This window comes from Asparagus officinalis, chromosome 10 (genome assembly GCF_001876935.1).
Source record: "Asparagus officinalis chromosome 10, Aspof.V1, whole genome shotgun sequence".
In the NCBI taxonomy this organism is placed as follows: domain Eukaryota; kingdom Viridiplantae; phylum Streptophyta; class Magnoliopsida; order Asparagales; family Asparagaceae; genus Asparagus; species Asparagus officinalis.
The window spans coordinates 53763325-53779745 of NC_033803.1; positions in this window are offsets into that span (position 1 = coordinate 53763325).

Below are 16421 nucleotides of genomic sequence, written 5' to 3' on the forward strand. Positions count from 1 at the left end.
AGGTTGGCGGAATTATGGAGTGAAGCCTATGCAATTCAAATTGAAGATCCAAGTTCTAGCTTCATCCGCAAGTGTACCAAGTTGGGCTACAATGAAGATCAAGATCAAGCTTGGGTAATTTAGTTTAGGTGTTATATTATGTGTGTTAAGTACGTTAAGCTCAATATTATATACACACACATTTTATTGGTTTCTTTGTATATATATGTAGTCATATATATATACAACACAAGTTTTGGCTTTCATGTTTATAAATATGAAATTACATATTTCATATTTATTATTATGATTCGGTTTAACTACTTAGATATGAAACAAATATATTTTCATATACATACTCATATGTTTCATTTTCTATTGTTAACTACTTAGATATGAAACAAATATATTTTCATATACATACTCATATGTTTCATTTTCTATTGTATTTCTGAAAATATTGTTTTCTCAGTTTATAGACTTAACAATCATTATATACATCTTTTATTAAGTCTACAAAATTATTTTGTAATGTTTCAAAACATGGTTAAACTAAAATGTCAAAACTCATGTGTTTACAATTTCATATTTTAGACTATTTTGCAAAATGATAATATTTCTCATTTGGGAAGTCCTTTTTGAAAACCAGTTTTTGTAGCATGTTTATTATCAAGTCTACAATCATTCCTAAAATTTTATATTTTTTGGAATTTATTTGATATTTTTAAACAGGGTTTTAAAATCAAAAAATCAACTTTAAAACATGTTTTCTCATATGTCAGTTTACGGTCGACCGCCACGGTCGACCGCGCCTTTATTTTTAACCTACGGAGCCAACAGTAACTTTCACGGTCGACCGTCATGGTCGACCGTCAGCTCAAAAAATCCTACGGTCGACCGCTACGGTCGACCGCTAATGGGGATTTTTGCAGACTTCGATCAGTGTTCCGATTGGAGGCGACTCGTCTCATGGGAGGTCACGAGTGAAGGTATGATGCTGTAACTGCGAAATTGCTTCTTTTTGCTGTAAAACTTCTGTTTTAGTGTATAAAAGTGAAATTTGTGCTTATGAGAAGAAAGGTTTTTAACTTTTTATTAACATTAGATATCATGAAATCTAAAATTACACCGTCTAACTAACGAATATGCAGTATTGAAGGGAATTTGGAGGAGTGAAGTGAAGCTTAGTATAAAGAAGCTAATAATTCTTCTTTTGATTTAAGAAATTTTCGCTCTTTTTTCTGAAATTTGCAAATTTACAGGTTTCCTATGTCGTGAAAACATGATTTTCAGCAATTTAGGATCGAGTTGGAGGAATTATTTCTGCAGAGTTTTATTGTAGACATTCCCCCCTCCTGTCCAAATAATGCACTAAGTTGTTACTAGCTACACGTACATAAGACGATGACTGATTTCTGCTGCTTTTTTTCTTTTTTAATGTTTTTTGATTGATTTTTGCTGTTCTTTGTCGTTCGTTGTTCGATTAGAGACATAATAAGATTCAAATGAGGTACAAATAGGATATCTACAAGTTCAAACAATATCAAAACTGCACTTGTCCAAAACATTATACGAGTGCTGTCAACATACTTTACGCTCATATGAGGTACTCAGAATCATACTTGAACCCCTTGGGATAGCACAAACTTATTATTATCTATATGGGCTCACAAAATTATACAATCACCAATACCTTCCTCCAAAGGATAGCACAAACTTATTATTATCTATATGGGCTCACAAAATTATACAATCACCAATACCTTCCTCCAAATATTTTGAGTTTTAAGCAATAAGTCATATGGGCTCACAAAATTATACAATCACCAATACCTTCCTCCAAATATTTTGAGTTTTAAGCAATAAGTCTACTCAGGCTTCCTAATAAGCTCCTGTTGTAACTAAAGCTTATAGCTTGAGCAGATTAGATAATATTCAATACAGGAATTTACTTGATACTAGCTCCCCTTGATTGAATCAGCAAGTTAATTAGCGAATATTTAGGAAAGTACGCGTGAATGCAAACATTCTAAGGACATAATCTTTGTCTGACTAACGCTGCAATGCCTATGTGACCCTTTCATCTTGTACTTGACTAATCCCATGCAAACACAGCAATAATGGTGACACCATCCACACTGTTAAAAGAAGACACCAAATCTCTACGAGCTAAGGCTTAAATCTACATTTGATCAATGTGCGACTAAATGGATCCTAGCAACAAATTTGTGCAATTACATCATGTTTAGCAATATTAGGGGAAAAAAATTCCAAGTTGCTTTTGGTATGAGATTGCTTCATTTATATAAATTATAGTCGTCCTTCTATATCTTTCTTCACATCACCTCACATGTTACCATGTGCTTTTGTTTCTATCTGTAATTTAGTAGTCAGGGTACTTTTTGGATATTAACTTGGATCATATTTATCATGCCATCACTTTCATGAGAAGTGATGGTTAGTTGCAAGTTTGGAAATTACGACCAGCTAGGATTCTATCTTAACCTTTTATTGACATACAAGTTCTCTTTTATAACTCTTGCTGTGAAGAATGAGAACTACATCTACTAGAATCTTCCTGTTACTGGCTATAACTCCTGAAGAAAATATGTTTGCAGGTATGAAAGTGGTGACAGATTAATCCCAGAGCATGGGAAGACAATTCTGGAAAGGAAATAAAAAGACAATTCTGGAAAGGAAATAAAATCAAGTGTTTTTTAGGGAAAAACCAAATCAAGTAATTTTGTAGTTCTGATGTCAGTTTTGTATCTGACTTGGTCATATTTTATTTGAAAACGGTTTTTCTTAATGCCTACAGTTTTATGTAACATGTACTACCACTTTATTGCCAGAATACATTTAATAGATACCAAACTTGGGAGGGTGATGGAAATTCATGGTCCTAAGCTGTTAGGATCATTATTTTTGTCTCTTTATATATCTATGGTTGTTTGCTTGTTTCTTTCAGGGTACAGGAGGTGTTACAATCAAGAAAACTAATCTTGCTTTGATCTTCGGCATTTAGGATGAGCCAATGACTCTTGGGCAGTGCAATATGATTGTTGAGAGGCTTGATGATTATCTCAATGAACAGGGATTTTAGGTTTGTTGTGTTTCCTTTTTCTATTCGAGTTTGGTGTGGTCCCTCGCATTGTAATGCTTGAAATGAATAATTGTTAGTTCAACAATTATGTAGACTCTCGTGAGGGGTTTGATGTTTGGTTAATGTGTTTGTTATGATCCTTATCCCATCAAAATTCTGTCTGTATTTTTCCTTTGATTGGGGTTATTGTGGCATTTTAAAGCGAGTTGTGATACTTATTCATAAGACATGTTTGCACGTTCGAAAAAGTTATGCTCTATTTGAATTCTATTTGAATTTCTTTTTGATGTGGTATAAGTGGCTTCTTGTGGCATTGGTTATCGCAATAAACAATGTATATCATTTTACAGGTGATGTATTCTTTGAGTTCTTTGAGCTTGGCATAGTAAAAAGAAAAAAAATACATGATTGGTAATTTTAATACTATCTTGTTCAATATGTTCATGCTATTCCTGAATGGGTTATGTACATGCCTGTGCATATTTTGATAATTCAAAAAGCTTACAAAAAGCCCCCTAAATTTTGCAAAAAGCTCCCAATAGTTTAAAAAACCCCCTAAAAGTTTACCAAAAACATCCTAAAAGTATTATACATATATATAACTAATATAGTTAAATGGGCAAATGAGAGGCTCGTTTATTAAATGGGCAGGTAAAAACCCGCCCCGTCCATTTAGGAAATGTTAAATGGGTCATAAATGTGTAAATGGGCAAAATATGCTCGCCCATTTATGACCCGCTCATTTATTACCCAAACCCACTCATTTAACATCGCTATTTACCCATCTAATATCCAAAGTTGCATTGTACATTAAATACTTGGCCATCATTTTATCATTTGTATATCACTTTCCATCCTCTTCACTAATTACACATATTATTATTATACTCAACCATCTCATCTCTCTTTGTCTATCCAACCACAGTTAAGTAAGTCTCACCCCTTCACTTTCCACCCGCTCCCCTTGGATATACTCCAATCACTCCCCTCCCCTGTATCCAAACCATAGAAAATTCATAGAGGAAAGTTAAAAGTAGGCTAAATATCATAACCCCCCGCCCCCAACACACCTTAATTGTGGACGATTATTATGAAAACCTCATTAACTTCCAAAACATCAGAAAACCTCCTTTAAATTTAGGGGTTATCAAAAAAACCCTTTAACTTTGAGATTTTATCAATAACCCTCCTAATTTATGGGGGTTTTTGTGATAAAATCCCAAAGTTAAATGTTTTTTTTTTTATAAAATCTAAAAGTTGAAAGGGAGTTTTAGGATAATCCATATATGTAAGGGGAGTTTTATAATATTTTGAAAGTTAGGGGTGTTCTGATAATCTTCCAAAATTAAGGGCGGTTTTCTGATATTTACTCTTAAAAGTTTAGAGATATGTCAAACATCACAGTTTAGGAGGTTTAGTGGCAAAAAATAAAAAAAAATAAAAAAATAAAAAATAAAAAAAATCTGAGGTTATCTCAATGTACCCTAAGTTCAAGGGTTCTTTTTTCTTGATTTAAAATAGTTGACAAGGTTATGTGAAAAACCCCCAAAGTTAAATAATTTTGTGAAATTAACTCTTATTTAACTTTGGGTTAATTTCACATTACCTCTCAGAATTTTCATTAGTGTTGTGCATAACCTCTCTGGCCTTTATTTATTTTACATAATATCCCCGAATGGGTCTTAATAATCGTTGGTCTTCTTGTTTTGATGATGTTTAACAAATAATTTAACTCTAATGTTGTTTGTCTAGTATTTGTGTTTTCTTATTTATTATAGACAAACAACGTAGTTGGAGGTTGGAAGGAATATGCGCTACAACGATGATATCCAATGGAGGTTGGCGGAACAGTGGAGTGAAGCCTTGCAATTCTAAGTTAAAGATCAAGTTCAAGCTTCATCCGCAAAGTGTACCAAGTCAAGCTTATTGAAGATCAAGATCGGCTTGAGTAATCTAGTTTAGGTTTTATATTATGTGTGTTAAATACGTTAAGCTCAATATCTATACACACACATTTATTGGTTTCTTCGTATATATATATAGTTATATATATATACATAATTTTTGGTTTCTATGCATATATATAGTTATATATATACATACATGTGTTTTTGAGTTTTCATGTTTATAAATATGAAATCACATGTTTCATATTTATTATTGTGTTTTAGTATATATTGCATAGAATATGCAATTTTGTGAAAATATTATATTCTTAGTTTTTGGACTTAACAATAATCATATACATATTTTATTAAGTCTATATAATCATTGTGCAAAGTTTCAAAACATGGTTTAGCCTAATTGTCAAAATTCACGTGTTTACTTTTTCGTGTTTTGAACTATTTTGCAAAATAATGATTTTTCACAAATGGGAAATGCAATTTGGAAAATTCTTTTTGTAACATGTTCATTTACATATTTATATACATTTCCCAAAGTTTTATTATTTTTGGACTTCATTTGTTATTTTTAACAATTTTTCAAAGTCTCAAAAATCAGCTTTTAAAAACATGTTTCACTGTGTATCAGATTTTGGTCGACCGCACCGGTCGACCGCTCATATGTTCAGTCGGCAGTGGGCAGCAGAGAGTTTGTCGGTCGACCGATGCGGTCGACCGTGAGCTCGAAATTTCCATCGGTCGACCGCACCGGTCGACCGAAGAAGTCTCTGCTCGATTCTCAGATTGGGATCTGGATCGCGGTCGACCGCGAATTTTTTCGGTCGACCGCCGGACTCCCAACGGTAATGTTGTACAGAAATCTGTTTCCTGATTTTCTGGGATTTTTGTTGATTTGGTTTTGGGTTTTAGCTGTTGTTTCTTTTCCTATATAAACTCCCAAACCCCCTTCTATTTTGGTAACTCATTAAAGAGTTTTAAAGAAGTTTTAAAAGAGTTTTGAAAAGGGTTTTTAGTTGGGTTCAAAGACTGTTTTGTTTGTGAAGATTGTTTTACAAGTGGAGAAGATCATCTACAGTGTTTGAACTTCATTTTAATCCTCCTCTCCAACTTGATTTTCAGAGAAGAATTCCTAAACTCTATTTCTAGCTATTTATTGTTTTATTCATAAATTTCTACATGCTAGATTTTAAATTGAGTTTAGTTTTGACTTATTGAATCTCATTGTTACACACACCCACATGAGCTTATTGTACTTACATACATAGTATATTAGGGTTGTGAGAGATTGTAACATTGAGTTGTGCTTAATTGTGTTCTCATCTATTGTAGAGAACAAATAACCTTGCATAATCATATTGTATATCTCTTTGATAGGATATATTATCTTGTGTTAGTTTATATATCCTTGCATATATATATTCATCATATAGGATATATCTCATTGTTCATATTGCTTATCCTAGCTTATATATCTTGTTGTATTTCATACTTGCTAGGATAACTTGTTAATTAGTTTTTATTGGCATTTAATCAGATTAGATTTGCATAAGATCCTAATCACCCCCCTCTAGGGTTTAACAATTGGTATCAGAGCTTGGTGCTCTTTGATTTAAGGTATAATCGCCTTGAGTTAAAGATCCAAGTTATCTTTTTGTGCTAATCTTGTTTTAATTGTATTTGTATCTTGCTTGTATATTTTTTACAAATTATGGATATGAATGATGCATTTTGTTTAGGCTATGATTCTAGTATTGCTCCTAAATTCAATGTTTTCCCTTATGCTTAATGGTGTTTTAGATTCAAATTATTTGTTCAATCTAAAAATATCGATTTATGGGAAATCATTGATTGTGCTTATATTGTGCCCACGTTGGAGAAATTCAAGTGGAGCAAACATGATAAAAAGATGTTTATTATGAACAAGCTTATGTTAGAATTTTTATTAAATGCATTTGATTCATTTATGTCTAACAAGCTTGATTCTTTTGATAGCGCTTATACATTATGGAAATTCATAGAAGCGCATCAAGGAGACTTGGAGGCGATCCGACAAGCTTTGGAGGATCCCGCTTCAAGTTCATATGGAGCTTCATGCACACGTGCACTAGGCGATAGCCCTAGTAAGGTTTGCGAGTTCGAACTCATTATGCACACATGTATAGCAAAACTTATAAGTGTTCTATTTGCGGCCGTCAAGGTCATTTAGCTAAGTTTTGTTATGATGCACACAAACATAAGAATTCTAATGCTCCTTGTGCATCTCATGTAGCTTCTTCATCTTGTACACTTACACATTCACATGCTCATTCTCATAAAGTTCATCATAAGCATGCTAGTGTGTTCAAGTGTGATCATTGTGGTCGTTTTGGCCATTTGGCAAAATTTTGCTATGATTTGAAAAAGACTTCACTTTTGCCAAATGATTTTAAAAGACCACAAAAGTTTAAATGTGATGTTTGTGGTAGATATGGCCACTTAGGAAAGTTTTGTTTTGATAATGTTTCACATTTGCAAAATAATCTTAAAAGATCATCTATGGTTGCAAATGTTTCCCGTGCACGAGCTAATGGTCCACAAAAATAAATGTATCTCTTTCATTGTACGTATTGCAATCGGAAGGGTCATTTGAGCGATTATTGCTTTGACCGTGCTAGTGCACTACATATGCCTAAGAGGGTTCATAACCCAAGGGCTTTGAGCTTTAATGATAGGGGTCATGTTCCAAAATCTTTTGGTACCAAGAGTTCTTGGGTACCAAAATAAATTTAAACTTTAAACCAAGCATTTTAGTGTTCTTACTTTTTCCTTTCTTGGTTTTAAAAATTATGCTTTAAAATCTTTTGATTATGAAAACATATTTTCTTGTATCAAATCTTTTGTTTTCATGATTATTATTTTTGTTTTGATGAGAGGACTATGTTTATATAACCCTCCGGAGTTATTGGGTGTTTATTCCCAAACATTGTTTACCGGGTGCTAAAAATATTTATATTGGTTATTATTAGCTCAAGAGCTAGATATGATTGCCTCTCTTGATTTTTTAAAATCAATGATGATTTGGTTTTATGTTCTTATATGATTTACTTGTGATTTATGATTTCATTAGTTAATTTGTTTTCATTTGAAAACTTTTTATATGATTCTCATGTTTCTCTTCTTTTGATTTCATAAATCTACCTTTACAAATGGTTTTTATGCTCGTTGTTATGAGACACTATTTTTCACTTTGATATACTCATATGTGTTCTCATTGTCTTTTTGTATGTGAGTGATATTTAGCATATTTATGTATGCTTGCTCACATGTTTTGCCTTGATCTTTATTACATATATTTTCTATATGGCATTTTGATAGGGGGAGCAATCCCTATATCTTTCTATGTGTTATACTCACCTATGCTTATAGGTAGGAGGAGCTTTCGCTCTCTTAATTCGTTTGTCCCCTTTTTGATGTTGTCAAAGGTGGAGAAATATCGTGAGTATATTCTTTCTTATTTATATGCATGTGAATTATAAATTATTGTTCGCGGGAAAAATCGTGTCTTTCTTTGTAATTGATTCCATTGTCATCTTAAATAACAGCTTTTTGAGTTACAAAAGATCCGGTCTTTTTTAGACCCGGTTACAATGAAAATCAAAGAAAAATAAACAAAGATTACAACTTTCTCCTTTTGTGTCGAACAAATTGTGAGCTCCTGTTTTGCGGTCACTCGCTTTTGTGGGTTCTTTGCCTGCGCCGGGGTTTATCCGTGGACCACCGCGAGATCTAGATCCGGTCGGATCTATGTAGTACAACGGGTATTATTTCACCAAGAAAATAATAGCCGAGGGGGGATTGGTTCACCAAGGAAACAATCGCCCAAATCTCGGGATCAAAGACCAAGCTTTGATCCGGAGTGTGCCTACGTAGATCTGAGATCCGGTCCTCTCGAACTCTTGCCTTATTTGGCTTCGACGATCGTTGAGCACCAGATCTGGATGAGCAAGTCCTCGAAGTCCTAAAGTTTGAATCTTTTTTAGATCTGAGTCTTCAATCCAGCAGGGCTTCGCCTATAAAAAATCCAACCTTTCAAAAATGAGCCTACAGCCCTCTATTTATAGGCATTGAAAGCGGATCTGGGCCCAGATCTGGGCCCAGATCCGAGCTGGCTCGGCCAGGCCGAGACACTTGTGAGTATCTCGGGTATTTTGAACATAACTTTCTCGTATGATCTCCAAATAACCTGATCCAAGATGCATTGGAAAGCTGACAAAGATATCTACAACTTTCATGTTTTGAGTTTCTTCATATTCTAACGGGATCATGGTCAAAACAGCTCCACAAGTTCTGAGACACCTTTGGGTGTCTCGGCCAGGTCCGAGACACCTCTGGGTGTCTCGGCGCTATTTTAGGCATAAATTTCTCATATGACGTCCAAATGACCTGATCCAAGATGTGTTGGAAAGTTGACAAAAATATATACAACTTTCCTGTTTTGAATTTCTTCATATTCAAACGGAATCATGGTCAAAACAGCTCCACAAGTTCCGAGACACCTTTGGGTGTCTCGGCCAGGTCCGAGACACCTCTGAGTATCTTGGCGCTATTTTAGGTATAACTTCCTCATATGACCTCCAAATGATCTGATTCCAGATGAGTTAGAAAGTTGTCAAAAATATCTACAACTTTTCTGTTTTGAGTTTCTTCAGATTCAAACGGGATTATGGTCAAAACAGCTCCACAAGTTCTGAGACACCTTTGGGTGTCTCGGCCAGGTCCGAGACACCTCTGGGTGTCTCGGCGCTATTTTAGGCATAACTTCCTCATATGATCTCCAAATGACCTGATTCCAGATCGGTTGGAAATTTGACAAAAATATCTACAACTTTCCTGTTTTGATTTGCTTTAGATTCAAACGGGATCATGGTCAAAACAGTTCCACAAGTTTCGAGACATCTTTGGGTGTCTCGGCTCGGGCTGAGACATTTTGTTTTGCACACTTGTCCATTTTCACCATAACTTTTTCATCTGAACTCGGATTTAAGCGATTCAAAGTGCGTTGGAAAGACGATGAGGATTTCTATAAGCTCCAATGATTAGATCATATGTGGAATAAATGAGACACGAAGGGTATTTCCTCTTTTGTAAGTGACACGGGGCTCCCGATCCGTTCGTATCCTCATTATTCTGAAACTCCGTTGCTTCACTGTCGTTTGGCTTCGGTGTTGCGGATTAACGATCTTGTTTGGATACGTCGCCTGATGGTTCGTTCTGTCGAATCGGCATCGTCGAGCTGTGTAACGGGACCTATAGGCAATTTTATACGCCTACAGATACCCCCTCCAAAGTATTTCAGCCTCGTTCTTTTATAGAAGAGTCTGGAATACTTTGGATATGATTGTCCCATCCTTCGTTTGGTTATGACTGGATATTTGGAGTGGCTTCCATTCTTGATTCCTTCAGTCCTCCAGGCTGTTCGGTACTTTGTCGAATGTCTGTAAAGGTTCCGGTGCTGCATTTATTGTCTGACCGTCTGTTGGAATTTTGAATTTGAAGTCGATTTTCGATTTTTCTGACTTTTTAGCTCGAGTTGGTTATTTCAACATAGAACTGACCATCGGTCTTCGGCGTTGAATCTCCATTTACAACGCGTTGTCCGGCGTTTGAGCTTCATTGTGACGCGTTGTCTGGCGTCCAAGCTTCATTGCGACGCATTGTCCGGCGTCTGACACAGTTTATACTCATATGTTTATTGGAGTCTTAAGAAGCAGTTTATACTCGTATACTTTTCGGAGTATTGATTCTTTTATTACAACGCATTGATCGGCGTTGACCTAGGGTTACACGTTGACCGACGTTGACCTAGGGTTTCGAACGTCGTACGTTTTAAGTTTGGTCGCAACGCATTGATTGGCGTTGACCTAGGATTACGCGTTGACTGACGTCGACCCTAGGATTTTGAACGTCGTAGGATGCTCAAGTCACGAGACCAACTAATGAACCTGATGCGTCAGTGACCCTCACATTTATAGGATTTTTGGCAAACCCTCAGCCATCAACAGGTTTGATGAGTCTTTACCGACTACCGTTTGAGTCGGGCTAGCATGCGGATTGTTCAAATCCGTTCCGCATGTAACGTTAAGCTAAAAGAGTTAACCCTTTTAGTGCTACGATATTGAATACGTAGACTTCGTCTTTCTCCTGTGAAAAGACTAAACATCAACGTGTATGAGACGTTGACTTAGGATTTTTGGCAAATCTTCAGCCTTCAACTGATTTGACGTGCTTTTACCGACTACCGTTTGAATCGGGTTTACATGCAGATTGTTTTAATCCGTTCCGCATGTGACGTTGCGCTAAAGGAATGAACTCCCTTAGACTTTGTGCTATGATGTTTAATACATAGGCTTTACCATTTGTTACGGGAATAGGCTACCCGGCGACGTGTGTTAGGCGTTGACTTTAGGATTTTCGGCTAACCCCCAGTCTTTAACGGATTTGATTAGCCTTTACCGACTACCGTTTGAGTCAGGCTAGCATGCGGATTGTCTAAATCTGTTCGCATGTAACGTTGCGCTAAAGGAATGAACTCCCTTAGACTTTGTGCTACGACATTGAATACGTAGACTTCGTCATTTTTATGGGAATAGGCTACCCAGCAACGTGTATTAGACGCTGACTTATCCCTACTTAGGCTTCGGGATAAAATACCCCAGAATCAAACTCTGGTGTCTTTTTCTTTGGAGAAAGACTAAACCGGCGGCACGTGTTAGGCGTCGGCATATTCTTTCTTAGGATTCAGGATGAAATTCCCCACGCGTGTAAGGCATGGATTGGTGTTATTAATAACGACCTGCCACAATGTTGAATATGTGGATGGGTATTCTTTTTAACGGTTAAGAACTAACCGGCAGCGCGGGTTAAGCGCAGACTTATCCCTGCTTAGGTTTCAGGACAGAATACCCCAGAATCGAACTCTGGTGTCTTTTTTTACGGAAAAAGACTAAACCGGCAACGCGTGTTAGGCGCAGACTTATCCCTGCTTGGGATTCGGGATAAACTTCCTAGGATGAATCCTAGATTGACAAATTTTAGGAAAAGATTGGTGCGGGAAAAGGAGAATTTTATATTCTATTTTCCGGTCTTCTTTTAGGGTGAAGGCGAACCCGAATACAAGGAAGGAAGAATTTTATATTCTATTCCTTGATTTTGGAAAGGAAGAATTTTATATTCTATTTCCAGCGAAGAAGAAACTAGAAGTGGGGTGTCCACTCCGAGAGTCTGGAAGTAGTAGATAAAGTTACCTTTTATAGGACTGGTTATCTAATCTGAAGATGAGTTCTTCGTTTATCGAAGTGAAATTTTCAACTCCGGTTATAACCATGAAAAATGTTTAACCAAAGAGAAAAAGGGAAGGAGTTTTTTCGTTTATCGAAAGGGGACTCCGAACTGAAAGTGGACCTCTTGTTCATGGAAATGATCAAGAGGGCCAGAAAAACATTTTTGGTGGACTCACTGTCAATTGAAATTGATCAGTGAGGGATTTTGGTGGTGAAAATAATTTTGGGTTATCCTCTAGAATATTAAGTGTAATATTCTTCAAGGAACATCCCGATAAATGAGTTATCCTGAAGGTACTAAGGATAGTACTTTTTCAGGAACTTCCCATTTATTGGCATTAATTGCCTGGCGCCCTCTTGAGTAATCAGGCGATATGCGCCGTTTGAATAGACTGTGTCTATTACAAACGGTCCTTCCCATTTGGGTTCGAATTTACCTTTCTTCTTGGAGGTGAGAATTATTGGTCGGCGAGCAGCGAGGACCAGATCTCCTTCCTTGAAGCTTCTCTGTCGGACTCTTTTGTTAAAAGCCCTTGACATCCTGGCTTGGTAAAACTCGATTTGTTGTTGAGCTTCCAAGCGTTTTTCATCCAGCCTCTCGAGCTCTTCGAGACGCTTCTGATGTTGTTCCTCCGTCGTCATCTCCGTTGCGAGGGCGATCCGAAGGGACGGAATCTGAATTTCCAGCGGTAGCACAGCTTCACATCCGTATACCAGCGAATACGGGGTAGCTGTTGAGAAGCAGTTTATACTCGTATACTCTTCGGAGTGTTGAGAAGCAGTTTATACTCGTATACTCTTCGGAGTGTTGAGAAGCAGTTTATACTCGTATACTCTTCGGAGTGTTGATGGTCATTCTCATTCGGTTTGTCCTGCTATTGGGACGCCGGCTTCAACTAAGGCCTGTATTGTATTTTTGAGAATGTTGCAAGCCTCAGTGGAATGAAGAACCCTCCTGTGGTACCCACAATATTTTGGGTCTGAGCTCCTGTTAGCTTCTTCCTGATTTTTAATAGGTGGCAGTTTAATTTTGTTGTTTTTCAGGAGGTATTTGAGGATGGCTGGAACCTCAGTATCCTTGAAAGAGTATCGTTGCATCTGAAGCAACTGTTGTGGCGATTGCTCCCATGGTTGTCGTTGTGACGTCTGATCATCAGCGAACCTGGGTATGAACTCTGATTGGCTTTCCTCAACTTTCTTTCTTTTGTGATAGCGTCTGGTCGAGGTGGTGACAGACTCGACTTCTTTCTGCTTTTCATCTTCATCTTCATTTTTCTTTGAGTGATGTCGAGAAATAGGAATTGGGCTACCCCCAGTGTAATTGAAAGGTGTGATCGTACCACCCCCAGTGTTATCGAGGGGTGAATCAGTCCTGATGACCATATTCAGATTCGGACCATTGTCATTTGTCTTGTTTGGAATAGGCGTGATTGGTATGGCGCAACAGCTAGACCCAGCCTGTTGATCAGATTTGCACCTTTCAGTTTGCAACTCTCTTATTTGTCGCATAGCCAATTCCATCTTACTCTCAAATTCTTCTTTCTGCTTGATTAACGCTTCTTAAACTATTTGAGTGAGCTGGTCAGGAGTAATGGTGAACGCTTCTCTAGTGTTTTTGGAAAGACGTGATAACTCGTGTAGAGTTACTTTCACAGGAATGTTAGCCAATTAGGTCATAACATCGAAGTGGTATGAAGCCCTTGAATTTTTCGGTCTGTCTCTTCCAAACTGTTGATTGAATTGAGACTGCCTCGGGTTTTGAACACCTTGGTGCAGGTGTTCCTGCTGTGTCTTCTCAGCAGGTGCGGGAGGTGTTGTAATCGTCTCTACCTCAGCTAGTCGATCAGAGGTACTTGGATATTCGGAACGATACTCATTCCCGTTTCTGGTGGCGAGTATTGGTTCTCCGGTGGTTATAAGAGTTTCATGTTCATTATCAAGAAATGAGAAGGTAGGGATTGCTTCGTCGTCTTCTTCTGGGATGGCCGAGGCTCCATAACAAGACTTACCTTTTCCTTTTGACTCTTTCTTGGAAAGGGCTCCAGTCCATTGTTCATCTCCAATCAAATCTGGATAAACCCAAAGAATCTCACCATTCGGGGCTGTGTGTGGCACAAGTCCTTTCTGGCATTGTCCGTATGGGTTGTCATTTATTGTCTTCATTCCTACCTTGGGGATGCATTTTGGTTCAAACCACGCTGTGGACACTGATCCAAAGCTGATTGACACCACATTGGCTCTGACATTCTTGGACGGCTTTGGGGTTATGACACCTACATCAATCAATGCCTGGATCTTGTCCTTGAGATGGAAGCACGACTTCGTAGGGTGATGGACCGCTCTATGGTATGCGCAATACTTCGGATCCGTCACTTTGCTAGCCCCTTCTTGATCCACAATCGCCGGCAATTGGATTTTGTTGTTCTCCAACAGGTACTTAAAGATGCCAGGAACTTCATCATCTTTGAAAGAGTACACTTTAGGAAACCTCGGCTCCGAAGACTTACGGTAAAGGAAAAAGCTCTCCATTACCACACCATTTCTTAAGCGAAGATGAAGATGATGACAAACCTGGTCGACATCTATCTGCAGGTCTGGAGAATAAACTCCTCAGTAATTGGGTCCTGACAATTCATTGCCTTGTTCCGGAACCTTTTGACGAAGGTGTCGACTAACTCCCCGTCCTTCTGTTTCTCGTCGAGCAGCGACCCGATGGATATCTCGGTGTCGTCATCGAAGAAGTTAACGAGGAACTTGGTTTCCATATCGTCCCAGCCGTTTACGCTACCTGGCTTGAGGCGGCGATACCAATCGAAGGCGGCTCCACGAAGAGTGCCGACGAATGACCGCACCATCAGAGGCTTATTACCGGATATTACCCCCAGGTGTGATTTGAAATAAATCACATGCTGAGTGGGTGAACCCTTCCCATCAAACGGCGTGAAGTTGATTAAGTTGAACTTCGCCGGATATGGGATTGATTCCCACTCCCTTGGGTATGGACAAGGAATGCCCGTTTTCTTTACCTCTTGAGCAGAAATCAACGTATTTATCTTGTTCTCGAGGTTTTTGATCTTCAGACTTTCGTCTGTGCTTTCGCTAGCATTCTCGTTACCACCCCCTGCATTGACAGGAGGATTATTGGGATTACGAGCTTCATTTGTATCCTCGTCTTCCTGATGAACTTGGTTGCGGAGGCTTGGTTCGCCTTGCTGGTTCGTCAGTGCCTGAATTTGTTGCTCATGCATTTCTCTCATATTCTGCATGGCTATCTGCATTTCGAACCTGAAGGTCTCCTGTTGTTTAGCCATGGCTTCTTCGAGCATCTTGGCCACTTGTTCCGCGCTTATCATGAATGACTCGCGGGGTTGTCCTTCGCTGGACACCGTATTGTCTGATGCGACAGCAGAGCAGGAATCCGATTCTTCATCTTCTGATGGTAACCTTGTCCGAACTCTACCATAAGTTCCTCGTATGATGGCTCCAGACCTCAAACGAGTTAGATACTGGGGTATCGGCGGAATTGACTCGGGATTATCCCTTGTCGATGCCCTTTTGCTGGTCATATTGGTGGTGACCCTCGGAAATTCTCCATCTTCAACCACCGTTCTTCTTTGCCGGAAACGCCTATGCCTTGGTTTTGGCGCTTCGATACTAAGCCTTTCGAACACCGAAACTCTCTCGGTGACTGCCTTGATGCAGTTGCACTCAGACAGTACCGCCCGAATGAGCTTTGAACAAGGGCACTGAGTTTCTAGCCTTCGAGGACTTCTCTTTCTGGCTTTGTTCGTACCCCCAGCACGATAGTACAGCTCGTCAGTTTGAAAGTCAGAGCAACCTATCGTGTGTTGGCACGATTTCTCAGGTATAACGTAATCATCATCAGATGATAACGTTTCCTTCTGAGGGAGAATTGCCTTCCTTGGACTTTCAAGAGTCACGCGCCTTGAGACATGCCTTTTTGGGCGTGAATTCTCAGCGGGCTCCTGAACTTCAATGCGCAAAGTAGTGCGCTTGGGGCGACCCCCAGCATGTTGCGTTGTTTGGGGCTTTCGTAGTGGGTCCAAACGTTCTTGGATTGGAGCTTCGCTTCGCTCCTCGGGACGTGGACCGAGG